The 18,399-nt window shown below is 36.7% G+C and overlaps 1 pseudogene; it reads right to left on the reverse strand.

Annotated features, from left to right (window-relative positions):
- Nucleotides 1–3,830: 3,830 nt before the first annotated feature.
- The window catches only part of LOC107006524, a 28,674-nt pseudogene continuing 14,105 nt past the window's right edge, over nt 3,831–18,399 (reverse strand).

An 18,399-nucleotide genomic window follows, 5' to 3' on the forward strand; every position in this document is an offset into this window, starting at 1 on the left:
AGAAAATTACTAGTAACTAGTATACTTACCCGCACGTTGCACAAATATTTTAAATATAATAATTTTTTAAATTAAAAATAATTATTAAAATTTATCATGAACTTAGTAATGTATATTTTTAAAATAATGACACAATTCATTAACTTGTTTATTTAATCATGTTAAATTAATATTATTAATACACAATTTAACAATTATATTATTAATATTATGTCTATAGCTATAATTAGCTATTAGAACAATATCATAACAATTTTTTTTAATTTTTGTTAGTATTTTATTACGTTAAAAGAAATACAATACGTGTAGTATAATTAGTTTAATTTACTAATTTTTACTTAATCAGGTCTTAGAGCTTGTGTTTGAGTGAGAATGTAATGAGAAGTGCCTATTTAATATCCCATTTTTTAATTTTAATAAAGAATTTAATTATTATTTTTAATTTAAAAAACGATAATTCAAATATTTAATATTTAATTTATAATTCTAATCTCTGTATAAATATTAAATTTACAAATTGCGTAGTATAATTTGTTTAATTTAATAATTTTTAGTTAATTAAGTTTTAGAGTTTGTGTTTGAGTGGGAATCTAATGGAAAGTTTTAAAACTATCCTATTTGTAGTCTCACTTTTACATAAATAAAGTTTTTTTTTTTTTGAATTTTAACTTTTAAAACAGACCATTCGAATATTTAATTTTTAATTTTTATCTTTATATTAATATTAAAATTTTGTATAATGGTTACATAATATTAGTCTAAAGTAATTACTCAATAAAAACTAATTCTTAAAATTTTAATTTCTATTTTAAGTAGCAAATTTATTTTATTTTAATTATTAGACAATATTCTGGACCCTAGAAGGTAATTGAACCCTAGAAGGTACATACACAGAAAAGTAGAAGAAACTACTTGACTAGGACCTCCTAATCCAATTGGTACACACAAGTACTACCACTAAAAGTACAATAATCAACTATGAACCAGCATCAGGAAATTCAAGCAAGGGAACTCCTAGAATTTTACATTAGGATAGTCTCAAAGTAGGTATGGTTCATCCAAGAATCTTAGACACAAAAGAAATAACGTGGCATAAACCTCATAAGCTTAATGGGTACACACAAGCTCTAACACTATTAAAAAATGATACCAAAATCAACCATGAACCACTAAAAAGAAACTCAAGCAAGGAAACTCTCAGAATTTGACATCAGAATAGTCACAAAATAGGTAGTGCTCATCGTGAAATCTTAGATCCAAACAGATACATCGAGTTCTATCCTCTCCCGGAATGTTATGTCAATATAGCCATAACAGGACCTAGGCTCTCCCAAAATCTTTGATCGGGATAGCTACAAAAGATTTGCATCATCCAAAATCTTATATTGGATTTGCCATAGAGTATCCTAGCTTCTTCCGGAATCTTACATTGGGATGGATACAACGAAACCTATTCAATTCTTGAATTTTACGTTTGATTAGCTAAAATGAAGCCTAGCACTTCCAGAATCTAACAATTGATAGCTACAAAAAGAGCTAACATCATCGAGTATGTAACATCGATTAGCCACAGAGAAACCTAACTTCTCCCTAAAATTACATCGTCATAGGTATAAAAAAACTACCATCTTTTAAAATATTATATCATAATAACTACAATGAAACCTAGACAATTCTGAATTCTTATATCAGGGTGGCTATATCAATAGGGGTTGATCCTTCTCGAAATCTTACATTGCGAGGTCCCTCCACACTAGCAGAACCAAAAAGAAAAATAAGTCTTAGCCCCTGCATACCACAATATCCTATCTATTATACTAAATAGTTTCATGTCCAATTAAAGGGTCACACATAACCCTAGCCTTATTTAGGCCAAACCTAGGTCACACAAGCCATTAAGGCTAAAATTTATTGCACACACTAGCGAACTAAAGGCTTATGGCCTCAACAAGTATAACAAGACAATCCCAACCCATATACCGATCATGGAAGTAATAATATCAATAAATACTAGAGTATAAAATATTATATTCTCGAGTATACCTAAAATAAGTATAAAACAAAAGAAATAAGGGTAACAACAATAGTCCCACTATCTAACCAAAACCAAAAACTAGCAAATCATCATGCTAAAGAAACCAACGAGCAAAGTCTAAGATTACTAAGTCTTAGCCTACCTGGATTATGAGGAGGCACACTCTAAATACTCTAAAATAGGAAATTTTCTTTTTGAGCGGCCTCTCAGTAATGCCAAACTCTCAAATAAGCTATCAAGACTTTAATACGGGTCAAATGATACCCCTAATATAATAGTAAAATATCAAGATGAAAATTGAGTTAATAGGTACATATATGCTCAAGGAACTTGTTCCCTAAATATGAGCACAATTTGAGCTCAATGAAGTCCTAAAACAGTCCACAATCAACTAGCTCTAGAACACTCATATTCAAGTGAAGAACAAAGAAATTAAAGAGACGTATGGGTTTCAAAGAGAGATTCACAACCTCAACAACTCTCCTAAGCTAAAACTAACTTAAATAAAAATCCCACTGAAATCCCATAAGACCAAACTCACAAACACTTCTTTTTTTAGAAACTAAATGGACCAAGGTTCGCTGGAGTGATATTTCCAGTGCTACAAAGGTTTTTGAGGATGGTGGTCCATAGGATGCACCAGCTCCATGGAAACAACCAAGGTCCCCACTGGAGCGACACTATGGGAGCGATAAATTTTCGCAAGAGTGAGGGCCAACTAAGTGATCCAACATCGTCAAAGTAATGTACACCATACAGAATGACTCCACCGAGCCTATTTCAATGGAAACAGATGCATTAGTGGGTACATATTCATATTCTTTTAATTTGTTTTATTATCATAGTTGGTTGGAGTTTGGTGGGATAAGACAAAAGGTTGTAATTTGTATTCTTTTATATTGAATTATGGGTACACACAAAAGAAAAATGTAGTATAAGTACACAGTTGCTTAATTAAATCATTTTTTAGTAAAAAAGAAAGAATTAAAATTTCAAATGGTGGACAAGATGCAATATTGAAAAAAGTGGAAGAGAGAAAAAGTTAAGGCGTGAGTGGGAGGTGTATAGGTACAGGATTATCCTTTTTATTTTTTCTTTACGATCAAATCCAAAATCATGTCAATCATATGAGCTTATTTATGAAGTAATTTCAAAATATTGTAATGGTAAAGGGCCCAAAATATGGATTTAGGTACAATATTGCATCCTCCATCCACCTTATAAGTACATATCATTAGACATAAGATTATTTTGAGCTAAACGATTGACGTTAAGGGTATTTGGGGGTGGAAATATGGATGGATGATAGTTTTGTACCAATTCAAATAATTGAGGGGCCATTTTAGACCCTTTTTGGTATCATAAATAATCTATACCATGATATGCATCTAGTTCATGAGAAATTTGACTTTTGTTTTCAAGTGAATCTTAGTTCGACTTGAAACAATTCTTCAACACAAATTCTATTTTACATTTGTTGTGTTTAATGAGTATACTATTCTTGTCTGTTATTATAGATATGTGTTTCACATTACTCACACTAATAATTGTGTGTGGATATTTTTATCTCCTAAAAAGGGGATTGGACCCAAATGAAGTTTGTGCGAGATCAAACTAGGTAATTAAGGCATATAATAAAGTTTTTCACATTAGCTAAATGTTCTTTGTCAACTGGCCTCAAATGTACTTGGTATTAGCTAAAATAGAACATATATACAAATAACACCAACAATTCCTATGAGAAAAAAATGAAATATTGTCCCTCAAGAAATAGAAATGCTTTAGAATTTAGTCATCAGTAGATGTGTCGCAAATGACTTCGTCGAATCCCCAACTCAAACATAATCATATGAAAAATGTCAAATCTTTGGAAAAAGAGTTCCATTGAAAATGTTTTTTCACCTGCATTACATTGTTTTGAAGCTTCACGTAGTGATAGTAGTCTATTGCTTGAAGAATTTGATTTAGTCTTAGAATATCAAGGGATAAAACAATGATGGAGAAACTTTACCAATTAAGAATGTCAGCGTATGGGATTTCATAATGGTCAGCCAGTATGATTGGGATACAACCATAGTAAAGAGTGTCACCAATTCGTGTAGTGTTAATCTCAAACCCTTTAGCATGAATGCAATATTTTGTCACGACCCAACCCATCGGGCTGTACGGGCACCCACTCTAACACCTAAGTAGGAGAACCCTCATTCCCCAAAAGTGTAAACATGCGGAAAATTAACGAAATATAGTAGAGATAAAAATCATAATGAACGGACTCTTCAACCAGTTAAGACTTGTAAAGTAATTAACAACCCCAAGGATCTAGTCTAATAGGTACAACAACTACAAAGAGTGCAAATTGGACAAATTAATAAAACACACAGCCATGCAGAAAGAAGAATAGAAGTTGCTGGAGAATTTCTTCGTCTTCACCCGATGTTACATCACTAATCCTGCATCTAGACTATGTTAAAAGACATAGCAAGAGTAGTATCAGTACAATCACACGTACTGCTGGGCATCATTGGTAAATCGACACCCACCACGTAACATAAGAAACCAACTAGTAATAATCATGAGTTAAACTACTCGCTCCTCCACCCTCCCTTTTTATTTATAATGAAATACCTCAATCACTCTAGCATTCTATCTACTAACTACCTTTCAAGTATCAATACGCTTACCAAACTTTTGTCCATAGCTTATCTAGTCTAACCACATAATAATACTGCTGACCTACTAAACGTACATGTCCTACCTTACTACCTCATCACCTTACCAACCAAGGTCACATAACACATTTTTTCAAGCTTTCTTAACACTAAGCCCCATCTCCTTACCCCCAAGGTGAAATTCAGTCATCAGTTCTTTTCACATGCACTATCTCTTCTCTCACTATTACAACCCACGAGTTCACTAATTTCAACAAATATTCCAACTCAATACTTTTAGTCACAACGTATCTAGAATATACAATATTGTCAACAAGTACACGAACAAAAAATAACTCACATTTGTAACGACTAGGTTCCGTTGTTATAGAAATGCCAACGAAGGAAAAATTAGGGTCAAAAAAACTTTTTGTAGTATTTGAATTTTCCCTAAATTTTCCATATTTAGAGGAAATTAGAGTCTTTAAGGTGTAGAAATCGACTAACTTAATTAAAATTTTGGTTACATAAGGTGTTAGTAACCCGCCAACAAACTCATACGATTTTATAGAATTGAATTTGAGTGTGTAGAGCTCTTTGGAATTATGCTTTAACACTTCGGAAGTTTCATGACTTAGTCTAGAGCCACACTTGATGAATTATGTATTAAAATAACGTTTCTAAGCTTAAAAAAGTAATGGACTATATTAGGAAGTGTTATAACCAAAACGTCAAGGGACTACCTTGACGTTCAGAGATTGTGAAAATGAGATAATATGCCTTGATGTCTTTTAAGGGGTTTAAAGAGTTGGATTTAAGAAAAATTTGGTGAAATGGTCAATAATACTTATTAAAGTGTGTTTAGGATCGAAACGTTTGGGTAAGACTCCCCATGGACTATCCTAAGGTTCCTCGAAAGCATGAGGTCCTACCATGTTCGGATGAATGCTCGACGTTCGAAAAGCTGCAGTGTCGTACTGTAATCTCTAGTGTCCGCCTGTGCCTGCACATAAAAGTGTAGAGTTGTATGGGATTAGCACACACTTGTACTAAGTATGGGTATATGCAAGCGCACACCAAGGACATGCATGAGTAAGAATAGCTCTTTCCTAACAACATGATTTATGGAAAGTCAAATCCGTGGAATTGCCAAATTTGGATTAGGAAAGTCAGTAGAGCTTCCAAATTTGGATTAGAAAAGTCAGTGGACTTGCCGAATTCGGATTAGGAAAGTCATGCCATGAGAGTAACATGCATCATCATACTTATCATTTTGCAAGCAGCACATAACGTATTGCACATATCATATCACGTTGTTCATATCATTATTTCATATGCCATGACACCTTGGAATCATGGACTTGCCATTAGGACTTCCCAAAATGAGGGCTCAACATATGGGACCTCAACTAGGGAGCCTTCTTTAGCAAACACAGAGTCTGCTTCATTCATTTATACGTACTTCATTTTCGTTCATTCATATACTAGTGCAATCAATAGTCATACCTAGGATGTAGTTTAAGACTCTCATTGGGTTTGCTGTGCAATGACAAAGAATAACCTAATGTCATTACTTGAGTCTAGCTCACCTCTTGATTATCCTATCCTAACACCTTTGGTATATTTCAATTTATTATGTGCATTCGTTGAGGCTGGCCTCATTCTTTCTTTGGTAACTTTAACCTTAACCGACATAGATCATATGAGCATCATGAAATCTAGTGTGTAATCCCCACACTGAAAAGAGGTGGAATCACCGGCTATGGTGAACCAAAACATGCTAGCGTATATAGGGGATTGAACCATGGTAGATCCCTATATTGGCAGTATAGGTTCAAAGACTAGGAGATATAAGGAGACCCATACTCGGCATGCCGGTCAGTCTCATCTCATGAGAGTTACGTGAATCTATGCCCTTCCCGAAGGAAGGCATCACCGCACATAGCTAGCCTATCAGTGCTCAGTATAAAGTTCCATTACATTCAACTCATACATCATGGAAGCTGACTTCTATCATGAGGACGTCATAGCTCATTAGATGATTTCTCATCTCATCATTAGTATTAATTATGAATTAACTTCAATACTTTCATTAGAGTGTTCATAGAGACTGATCTCTTCATTAACTTTACACTCTCATAGGTGAGTACGTTTTGGTAACATTTACTTAGGCTCATTTGAGATTGATCTCATCTTTCACATTAGCCTCTTATCATATTGTCACCTCATTCATTAACTTTAACACAATCGCTTTCATAATTACTCAGTCCTTCACGTGAAAGTTCATTTCATCATATGCCAATGCACTTGGCCATTTAGTGTGTCTCACACTCTTACTTAACCCTTCTATGGTTACATCATTTTATCACATACATCTTAGACTCACTTACTTTTAAACGTATGATAGACTTATGAGTCCACACATACAAGACATGAGGCTTCATTCATAGTTTGTTGAAGTGAATCAAGTTTACCCAAGATTATGTGGTACAAGACTTATGCATCTTCTAGATATGCCAAGATATTGATTTCGATCTTTAGAGGCAGCATTCATTAAATATTTACTTACGTATGACTTATGTGTCAATACGGAATTGGTCAAGGGAATCCGATTTCGTATCCCTTGGACAACACTTAATATTATTTTAAACTTGATAATTGTATTTTTCAGATTTGGGAGATGCCAGTTCGATTCCCATCAACCCCATAATATTTCTCTTGTTCTCCTCTCCTTTTTCGTTTTAAGGAAATGATGTTGTGGGTTCAATACCCCACAAGCTCATTATTTTTCATTTAATTTATCTCTTAACTTTCTCACCTACCAAGAGGTTGTGGGTTCAATCCCCACTCTCCACAATTATTTTCTCCTTTATTTTTCTCCTAACTCTCATCCATTCAAGAGGTTGTGGGTTCAATCCCCACTCTCCACATTTTATTTTCTCATTTATTTTTTTCCTAACTCTCTCATCTATTCAAGAAGTTGTTGGTTCAATCCCCACTCTCCCCATTTTATTTTCTCCTTTATTTTTCTCCTAACTCTCACATCCATTCAAGAGGTTGTGGATTCAATCCCCACTCACCACATCTATTTTTCCTTTCATTTTCCTCATGAAATTCTTATGTAATTTTCATTTGGTGAGGTCATGGGTTCAATCCCCCATGATGTCAAATTTAAAAGGTTTTAAAAACATGGCTAATTTTCCTCATCCTTGGCTGAGACTCCAAATTTCCAGCAAGCTGGAAATTTGGTCTCTTCCAATCTATTTTCCCCTTAATCTTTTGTTGAATTTTTTGTAGCTTTCATGTAGTGATGTCATGGGTTCAATCCTTAGTTATCTCACTTATTTTACATTCATTCTTCATTGAATTTTTTACCACGTTGTTTGGCCGAACCCAACCTACTAAATGGTGGAAATTTGTTCACTATTTTCAGCTTCTTTTTATCATCATTCATACGTTAATTCTTAAGGTATTTCGTGGATCATTTGGTGCATCTTTAAGTGTAATCTTTTTATGATTATATTCAGACAAGAATTTCAATTAAATCCAGAAACATTACACTCATATGAACATCACACTTTTAACATTTACATATACGAAAACACAATAATTATAACATACAAATTTCAGGCAGCATAGTAAATTTATAGCACACCCATGCTCAAACAATTGACGTAAAACACTTTTTCAGAATACATCTTTCATTCCTTACATAATTCCTAATACACATTCAATAAATAATCACAACCAGACCTAAAATTATCTACCATAAGACATACCAACGCATGCTTTCAATCTTTCAAAGGATCTAATGACAGGGGCATGCAACGGGGACAACCTTAGTTTTTCAATTGCGATTAAACTGAACCTTAAGGGTCTCTTTGGAAATAGTCCAAGAGATAAGAACACCCATACCTTAATGTCATTCCACACTTGTTTAAATGCTGCCAATTTCCCACGAAACCAAGCCTCACCACCGAAACTTCAAACACAATCCCGTCAAGAACTTTGTTTTGCTTTACGTTTTTAGACTAACTTATATTTTGAGTTTTTAGCGTTGAAGTTCTTGATGAAATTTATTATTTTTGTTTTGTTCTTTTGTTTTACAGAATGCATAAGCGTGAAAGTGAGAGAAGAGTAGTGAAAAACGTGAGAATGAGTGGATTAGGACTAGGAGAGTTAGGTGGAGACTTAGTCAAACTAGGACTCCTCATTATTTATTATTATTGTTGTTGTTGTTGTTATTATTATTATTATTATTATTATTATTATTACTATTATTATTATTATTATTATTATTATTATTATTCAAAATCTAATTTTTCCTTTAATAAAATCAGTAATTAAATATTAATTAATTAAATTAATTCACCAAATAAAATAAATCAAATTAAATCATTGCTCCTACCTAGGTTAGAACTCGGGTGGAGCAAGATTTCACTCAAAGGGCCAATGTCGGCCCTTTCTACCCAAAATGCCCCTCCACCTTATTAATTAAAAAGTTAATTACATATTTAGGGTAATTACGATACTACCTTAGCCTAGATAAAGACCATTTTACCCCTAGACCCTCCAAACTTAAGATTTCCCCTTTTTAAGTCCAGTAAAGACTCATTCGAGTAATTTTTTATATTCGAGTGCCCTACATGGCAAGACCCAACCTTTCCTAGCTCAAATAACTCACCAAGTTAGTTGGCTTGGTTGTTGCAAGGGTTCCGAGGTCTGGTTCTACGCGCATTAATTCGTGTGAACCCGGTCTAACCATAGGCATTCTAGATACATTAAGAATTACTTAGCATAGTCATTTAAGGTTTGTTACAAACCAATATCACAGATGACCAGTATGGTCCGTGGTTTGGTCTACGCCTCGTCAATGGGGTCTCGTCGATTGAGACCCCACTTCACTACCATGTTTCAGTTTATTAGGGGTAATAAGTTAATTTGTTAGTTAATCAATTAATGCTTAGGTACGGTATAAATTAGTTAATTTAGGACTATATAAGCCCCCTAAGTCATTAAACTAACCTAACACCTTATAATTCCCCAAACCCAAATCACTCTCACTTCTCTCTACTTACTCTCACTACCCAAAGACCCCCGTTGAAGAAGAAGAACAAGTTCATCCTAGGGCTTCAAAATCAAGGATTTATCCTCCAATTCTCTAAGAATTAACAAGGTATGGAATCTATTCACTCTTGGGACTCCTTTCCCCAAGAGGCTCTTCAAAGATTTGATTTCAAAGAGGTTTAACATTATGGTTTTCATCCAATTTCGTGGGTTATCTTTCAAATTTGTTTAATGTTGTATTGTTTTGATTTATATTGATAGATTATGATTATTTAATGGCGGATTGAATTCCTTAGACTTTGACCCCGTTTCTCTAAAAGATCCATGAATGACCCCTTTTGCCTAACCCTAACTATGAATTAGGTGGGGGGTGTTGCTCAGCCCCTACCCCTCCAAGGGTTCTTCTACTAAAAAAACTATGATGATAGATGATTATGGATGTTTGAATTGGATATATTATTGCTTAATTTACTATTATATGATGATGGTAATTGGATTATTGGATGAATGTGATGAAATTGAGGGTGAGATCATGAATGAGATTCTTGGAAGACATTGGTAAGTCTTTTATGATCATGAGTACTCTACTTCAATTATGTTGACCTATTCTTGATGATGATGTTCAATTGAAGTATGATTATGTGAATAGCTTAGGAAGATGATGATACAGATACATATGGTTGCATGTTTTGAATTTGTTGAATGTGAGATCTTGATAGGGGGATCATCATTCAAGGTTGAAAGTTATTCTCTTTTGTGTCGTATTATGATATAATTATTATGTGATGATCTTACTAAATGATGGGTTGTGATGAAAGGAAATTCTCATTCTATACCTGAAGAGCTATAATCATAATTATAAAAGGGGTTAGTACATAAGGCATATATTGTAAGCTAATGTTAATGATGGCTTAAAGATATTTGAAAAAAGGACTTTAGCTTAGCACCGTGCGAACTAGATATGAGAGGTGTCCCTTCCCAACGAGGGAAGGTAGGTTCGTAATGGTTCTCATGAGATGGAGACTACAATGCAAATGTGCATAAAAGATTTTCTAGTAAATGTCCTAGTTCCTTAACTATGTTCCCCATAAGAAGACTAACTAGTGGATCCACCTAGAATGTTATGTTCATGTATAGTTATACCTTGGCAAGTAGAGCACCTTCTTTTGCTGTAGGGTTTTCATGACACCAGATTCCATGTTTAGCTTATATGGCTTATTGTCGGTTAAAGCGATTGTTCCCAAAAGTAAAATGAATGAAAGTAATACAGATGGACACTAACTATGGTGACTTAAGGGTTCTATTTAGTGTAGGTAAGGGTATGGGACTTTACCTATGCATTGCACAAGTTGACCTTGGGGAGAGTCCCAGGAGGATGATCTCATGTACTTATGTTATGAATGAAATGCATAATATTGAATTTACGTGATGTTGATCTTATATGATGTTGACTTCATTGATGAACATGATATTGGTTTAAATTGCTATGTATGATGAAGACTATACATGATACAATGTTATTTGAGGTAAATGCATTACTTCTGGTCTCTTTACTGGTTGACTTGGTTTATGTAGGATTATGGGGCTTCACATGAGCACTGCACTAGTTGGCTTGGATTGGGATTGTATGAATGGTCTTGTATGCTTTAATGATATGAACTATAAGATATGAAATATTGCTTATGGTTATATTATGATGTTATTCTTGTGTATAAGTATGACTATATGTTAATGTTGATATGATCATGGACTTGTATAAGCTCTTGTGTATGCATAAAGAATTTCAAAGTGACTTAGCATAGTTTTGAACAAAATATCCTTTTGTCCATGATTTCAATGGTTTTACTTGCATATGTTTCCATAGTTAGTGCATGTGATTTGTACTAACCTATATACTCTCCATTTCTACAATTATGTAGGTTCGGGACATTGAAGAGTTCAAGACCATTTTCAACGATGTATGCTAAGGGCTAGTCTAAGGCCTCTTCGAGGACTATGACGCTAGTTACGTCTAAGGGGTGCACCCCTGTCGTGACAAACTTGGTATCAAAGCATGAGGTTGAGTAACCTCAGGATTGATGTCTCACTAAACCACGTCTACATAGAATGTTGTTCATGAGTGTGAAGCGCGCCACACTTATAAATGAGAGGCTATGTGATGCTTAGGAAATTCTCACCTCTTTGGTATTCTTGAAGTCATGTCTTGAGAGTCTTGACTCTCTATGTCCTTTTCTTCTCACCTTTTTCTTGTGGTTATAGGCTATGACTACTAGAAAGAAAGCTGCAAGAAAAGTTCAAGAGGATCTAGCTAATACGGGAGTTCAATCCTATGATAACCGATCTCCTCCTCAAGAACAATCTCCTCAAGGTGACCAAGCTCCGGTCTTACCTCCGGCTATGACAGATGGAGAGATAAGGAGCCTTTCATCAACTTGGCTCAAGCCATGACTACTCAATATGAAGCGTAGCTACTCAATCTTAATCTATGAGGACTCAAGCAAACTCGGAAGTTGGACTCTGTGTGAACCAAAATGTAAGTACCATGGTTTCTTGCTTGAGGGACTTCATAAGGATGAACCCTCCAATGTTCGTTGGGTCGAAGGTGAATGAAGACCCCCCAATACTTTCTTGATAAGGTCTACAAGATCTTGTATGTTATGAGAGTGGTTCAAATGAGAAGGGCAAGCTATCCGCTTAACCAATCAAGGATGTGATTCAAACTTGGTATACTCAATGGAGGGACAATAGGGCCTTGATAGCGGGTCGCATAAGTTGGGAAGTCTTTAGGAGGGCATTTCTTGATAGGTTCTTCCCAAGGGAGAAAAGAGAGGCAAAGGTGAAGGAGTTCATCAGCCTTCGTCAAGGAGGTATGAGTGTGCTAGATACTCTTTGATATTCACTAAATTGTATAAGTATGCCTCTTATTTGGTGTCCAATACTAGAGATGAAATGAACCATTTTATAACGGGTGTGTCTGATGATCTTGTGGAAAAGTGTCGTTTGGCAATTCTTCATAAAAACATGGGCATTTCACGATTGATGGTGCATGATTAACAAGTTGAGGAAAGTAGGCTTAATAAGAAGAATAGGGAGTTCAAGAGGTCAAGACCCTATGAGGGAGGTACTTCAAAGGGTAAGTTGGAAATCCAAGATAAGCCTAAGTTCAAGAAGAGGTTCTCCAATCAAGTTTCTTCTAATTTCCCCAAGTCTAGTAAGGATAGAGTGTCTAACCCTAGTGTCACATCCCGCAACATCCTTGTTAAATTTTGCATCCGAATAGAGGCGGAAGGGTCTAGAGTTGTTGAGAGGTTTCCAGAAAACTCTAGAACCTTCTAGATAAATCAAGAAGGCTAGAGAATTCTCTATAATAATTTAGACCTTTCAAGAAAGTCTTTGGAAAATCGTAGAAAATGTAGACTTTTCTAGAATATCAAAGTGTAAATAACTTAGGGACTTGTAAGTAATTTTTATTTACACTTAAGCCCCTAAGTAGTAGTATAAGTAGGGGGGGCTCTCATTTGTAAACCAACCAAGAAAAGTTGTAAGCATTCTCCAAGCATAATACAAAAGCCTTCTTCCAAAGCTCTCTTGTTCTTTATAAGTTCTTTCTCAATCATTCTCTTAGTGATCTGAGTCTTAAAAGCTTCCTTGAGCTTACAAGACCTTGATAGATTAGTGAGTAAGTTGTCGAGGGCCACACAAAACTTTAGCGAATACTAAGGGAATGACTACCGAAGGAGACGTAAACGGCATTAGCACCACCAACGTCCGTATGGATGGTGGTAACAAGAACCGAAAGGGGAAGAAACATCAAAAGGGTAATGAGGGGTTCTGCCCGAACCCACACCTAGCAAGGCGCTAACATCTCATCCACGCTCCACGACCGAAGTAAGTGACAATGAATTGAGCGAAGATGCCATAGACGTCAACACTGGAGAAGAATGGGTCGCAAGGGTGGAAGTGGCGAGACAAGTCGTCGAGAGCTTAGGTCGGTGCATGAATGTGGCAGATGGCAAGTTCAAGACCCTTGAGGACTTCACCCTTGAGGAGACCGAGAACATCCGTAAAGAGTTGGAAGGTCGCTAGCGGCCGAGTTTGAGACGAAGGAGTCCATAACTTCCATGGAGTGTCGGCTTGTGGATGTGCTTAACGCGAAGGAGACCATCACTTCCTTGGAGTGTCAGGTTACGGAAGCGCTTAGCTCGATCAATACCCTGAAGGCCAAAGTGAAAGCACTCAAGGAAGGCATGGAAGTTGGAAGATCGTCGTTGTTCAACCGTGATAGGGAGGATAAGGTCGAGGCTCCCAAGCCACCTATGTTCAAAGGCGTCTGTGACGTGCAAGAGGTGGAGAATTTCCTATGGAACTTGCAAAATTACTTTAAGTGCAACAAGCTGAAGAGAGACGAAAGTGAGATTAACACGACTGTGTTGTATCTTTTGGATATGGCCATGCTATGGTGGAGGTATAAAGAGTCGAAAATAGGGAAGGGGCGTTGCACCATCAACCTTGGGAGAAATTCCAAGATGAGTTCAAGAAGGCATTCTTCCCTAACAACGTTATCTATGAGGCAAAGTGCAAGTTTAGGGAACTGAAGCAAATGGGCAGCATACGCGCATATGTGCAGGAGTTCACCACCCTTACGCTTCAGATTCCCAACCTCACGGGTGAAAATATGTTGTTCCACTTCATGGATGGGCTTCAGAGTTGTGCCAGGATGGAGTTGGAACGCTGACAGGTCAAGACGATTGATCAAGCCATTACGCAGGCCGAAGCTTTGACAGACTTCAGGCACGAGAAGCCCGACATAGCCAAAGAAGATGAGATGAGAGATAGTCATGACAACGGAGGGGGAGATTGTGGCAAAGGCAAGGAGCAGCGGCCACATCCTAAGAATCATGATACCTATAAATCTTATGGCAAGAAGTCTGGATGTCATGGCAACACGGAAAGAAATACAGAGGTTACCAAAATAGGTGGTTGCTACATATGTGGTGGGCCTCATATCTAAGCAAGGTGCCCCGAGCTGAAGAGACTTGGTGCTATCCTGCGAGAGCGAAAAGAGAAGGAAGCACATGAGCAAGAACAAGGCGCAGAGACGACAAAGTTGGGATTAATAAGACTATGCGGATCTATCACCAAGAAACAAGAGAAACCGAGAGTATGCGGCGCAAAGTATGTTGATATCACAATCAATGGAAGACCCGCTCGTGCTATGGTCGACACAGGTGAAGAGGTCAATATCATGACCAATATGGCAGCGATAAGGTTAGGGATGATTTACAGTCCAAATAACGCCCAACTTAGGATGGTCAATGCACCATCGACTCCCGTGAGTGGAGTCGCGCATGGAGTAAGCATCACGCTAGGCGAGTGGCTAGGTAAAACCAACTTCATTGTCGCTCTTTTACTCTTTGATATAATTCTTGGGCAGGAGTTCTTCAAGGCGTGTCACGCGGTGATCGATCCTTACCTCCAATGACTTATGGTCATGGAGCAAGGAGGAACATGCATGGTTCCCATAGGTAAGACACCAAATACAAAAGGACAAGTGCGACTAACGGCCATGCAACTCAAGAAAAATCCCAAGAAGGAGAAGCCGACAGTTGTAGCCACCATTACAAGTTTGAAGAAAGAGAATGGTGCTAAGAAGTCCTTTCCAAAGTGCATGAAAAAGGTTCCAACAGGAACAATGTTGTGATCCAAAGAAGCCGCCGAGACGCTTGCCACTCAAGATGGAGGTAGATCGTGAGGTGGAGATAAAAGAGGTAAAGAAGCAATTGAAGGAGTTGTGTGAGGAAATTGATCGAGTCAATGGACTATTGGTTGCGTGTACGAAAAGACAAGACTTGGTCACTGACAAAGTAACGATGCGATGCGGTCGTCGCATCAATAGGTGGGGAAGAGTGTCACGTCCCACCACATCCTTGTTAAATTTTGCATCCGAATAGAGGCAGAAGGGTCTAGAGTTGTGGAGAGGTTTTTGGAAAACTCTAGAACCTTCTAGATTAATCAAGAAGGCTAGAGAATTCCTTAGAATTCTCTAGAATAATTTAGACCTTTCAAGAATGTCTTTGAAAGATCCTAGAAAATGTATACTTTTCTAGAATAGGGACCAAAGTCTTAATAACTTAGGAACTTGTAAGTAATTTTTATTTACAATTAAGCCCCTTGGTAGTAGTATAAATAGGGGGCTGTCATTTGTAAACCAACTAAAAAAAGTCATGTCTCAATCATTCTCTTAGAGATCTAAGTATTAAAGGCTTACTTGAGCTTACAAGACCTTGAAATATTAGTGAGTAAGTTGTCGAGGGCCACATGGAAGTTTAGCAAATACCTTAAATCTGTGACACTACCAAATGTGGTAAGAAGCTCATTGGTGAATGTCTAGTTGGAATGGCTAATTATTTTAGTTTTGGAAAGAGTGGCCATAAGGTGAAGATTTTTCTATGGTAAGGGGTCCAGGAAAAGGGAGTAACCAAGAGCAACCAAGTAGTCCTAGTTCCGATGCTCCTAAGAAGAACCATTTCTATGTTGTCAGCTCTAGGGGTGATCAAGAGGATTTTCCCGATGTTGTCACTGGTATGTTAGAAGTGTTTTTCGTTAATGTCTATTATTTACTAGATCTTGATGCCACCTTATATTTTGTAACTCCCTTAGTGGCCATGAAGTTTAATGTGTTACCCGATGTATTAATTAAACCTTGTTTGGTTACTACCCCGGTGGGTGACTCTGTTGTTGCTAAAAAAGTCTTTAGGAGTTGTCCTGTATCATTGTTCAATAGAGTTACCATGGTTAATTTGGTAGAACTTGATATGTTGGATTTTGATGTCATATTTGGGATGGAATGGTTGCATTCTTGTTTTGCTTCTATTGATTGTAGAAAAAGGGTATTTAAGTTTCAATTTACTAATGAATCCGTCTTAGAATGGAAGAGGGGAAACTCAATCCCTAGAGGTCAAATCATTTCATGTCTAAAAGTTTGTAAGATTATTTCTAAGGTATGACTCTACCATATTGTGAGGGTTAAGGACCTTGGCTCTCAAGCTCCTCTTTTAGAGTCGGTACCCGTACTGAAGAATTTTTGGAAGTCTTTTCCGATGACTTGCACGGAATTCTTATCGAACGGGAAATATACTTTGACATAGAATTGTTGCCGAATACGAAGCCTATTTCAATCCCTCCTTACCAGATGGCTTCGGTCGAGTTAAAGGAACTAAAGATTCAAATCAAAGATTTACCAAACAAAGGTTTCATACAACCAAGTATTTCTCTATGGGGCGCTCCGGTGTTGTTTGTGAAAAAAAAAGGATGGGTTTCTTAGGATGTGCATTGATTACTGTCAACAAAATAAGGTGACCATAAAGAACAAGTATCCTCTCCCTAGTATTGACGATTTCTTTAACAAACTACAAGGGGCGAGTTACTTTTCAAAAATTAATTTGAGGTCGAGATATCACAACTTATGGTGAGAGGTGAAGATATAACTAAGATGACTTTCTGAACTAGGTATGGTCATTTTGAGTTCCTAGTCATTCCTTTTGGTTTGACAAATGCCCCGATGACTTTTATGGACCTTATGAATGGAGTATTTTGGAATTACCTTGACTCTTTTGTAATTGTCTTTATCGATGATATCTTGGTATATTCTAAGAGTTAGGATGAGCATATGAACCATTTGAGGATAGTATTTCAAGTCCTCAAGGAACATCAAATCTTTGCTAAATTTAGTAAATGTGAGTTTTGGTTGAGATTGATTATTTTCCTTAGTCACCTTGTGTCAAGTGAGGGTATCGAAGTCGATCCGGAAAAAACATAGGCGGTTAAGAATTGGCCTAGACCATTGACTCCAACCGATATTCAAAGTTTCTTGGGTTTAGCTGGGTATTATATGATATTTGTTGACGGGTTTGCGTCCATTACTTCTCCTTTGATGACCTTAACTCAAAAGAAAGTTAAGTTTGAGTGGTCAAAAACTTGTGAAAGAAGTTTCCAAGAGTTGAAAGTTATGATAACCTCCACTCCGGTGTTGACATCAGCGGAGGGTACCAAAGGGTTTGTAATGTATTATGATGCTTTTAGAGCAGGTTTGGGTTGTGTCCTTATGCAACATGATAAGGTGATAGCATACGCCTCTAGATAACTCAATGTGAATTAGAAGAACTATCCAACTCATGATCTTGAACTAGCGGTCGTAGTGTTTGCCTTGAAAATATGGAGGAGTCATCTTTATGGGGTACTTGTGGATGTGTTTACGGACCACAAAAGCCTTCAATGTGTTAATTCAAAAGGAGTTGAATCTTCGATAAAGAATGTGGTTGGAACTTTTGAAGGATTATGACATGAGTGTTCTCTACCACCTCGACAAGGCTAATGTAGTTGTGGATGCTCTAAGTCGAATGTCAATGGGTAGTGTAGCCCATGTTCCTGATGATAAGAAAAATTTAGTGAAAGAGGTATGTAGATTGGCTCAGTTGGGTGCACGATTGGAATATTCTCCAAAAGGAGGTTCTATGGTTCATCATAATTCTGAATCATCTTTAGTGGTGGAGGTTAAGTCTAAGCTAAACCTTGATCCTCTATTTATGGAGTTTAAGGTATTGATTCTTAGCAAATCCAATGAATCATTCTCCCCGGGGGGGGGGGGGG

The sequence above is a fragment of the Solanum pennellii genome, chromosome 12 (assembly GCF_001406875.1).
Source record: "Solanum pennellii chromosome 12, SPENNV200".
Classification (NCBI taxonomy): domain Eukaryota; kingdom Viridiplantae; phylum Streptophyta; class Magnoliopsida; order Solanales; family Solanaceae; genus Solanum; species Solanum pennellii.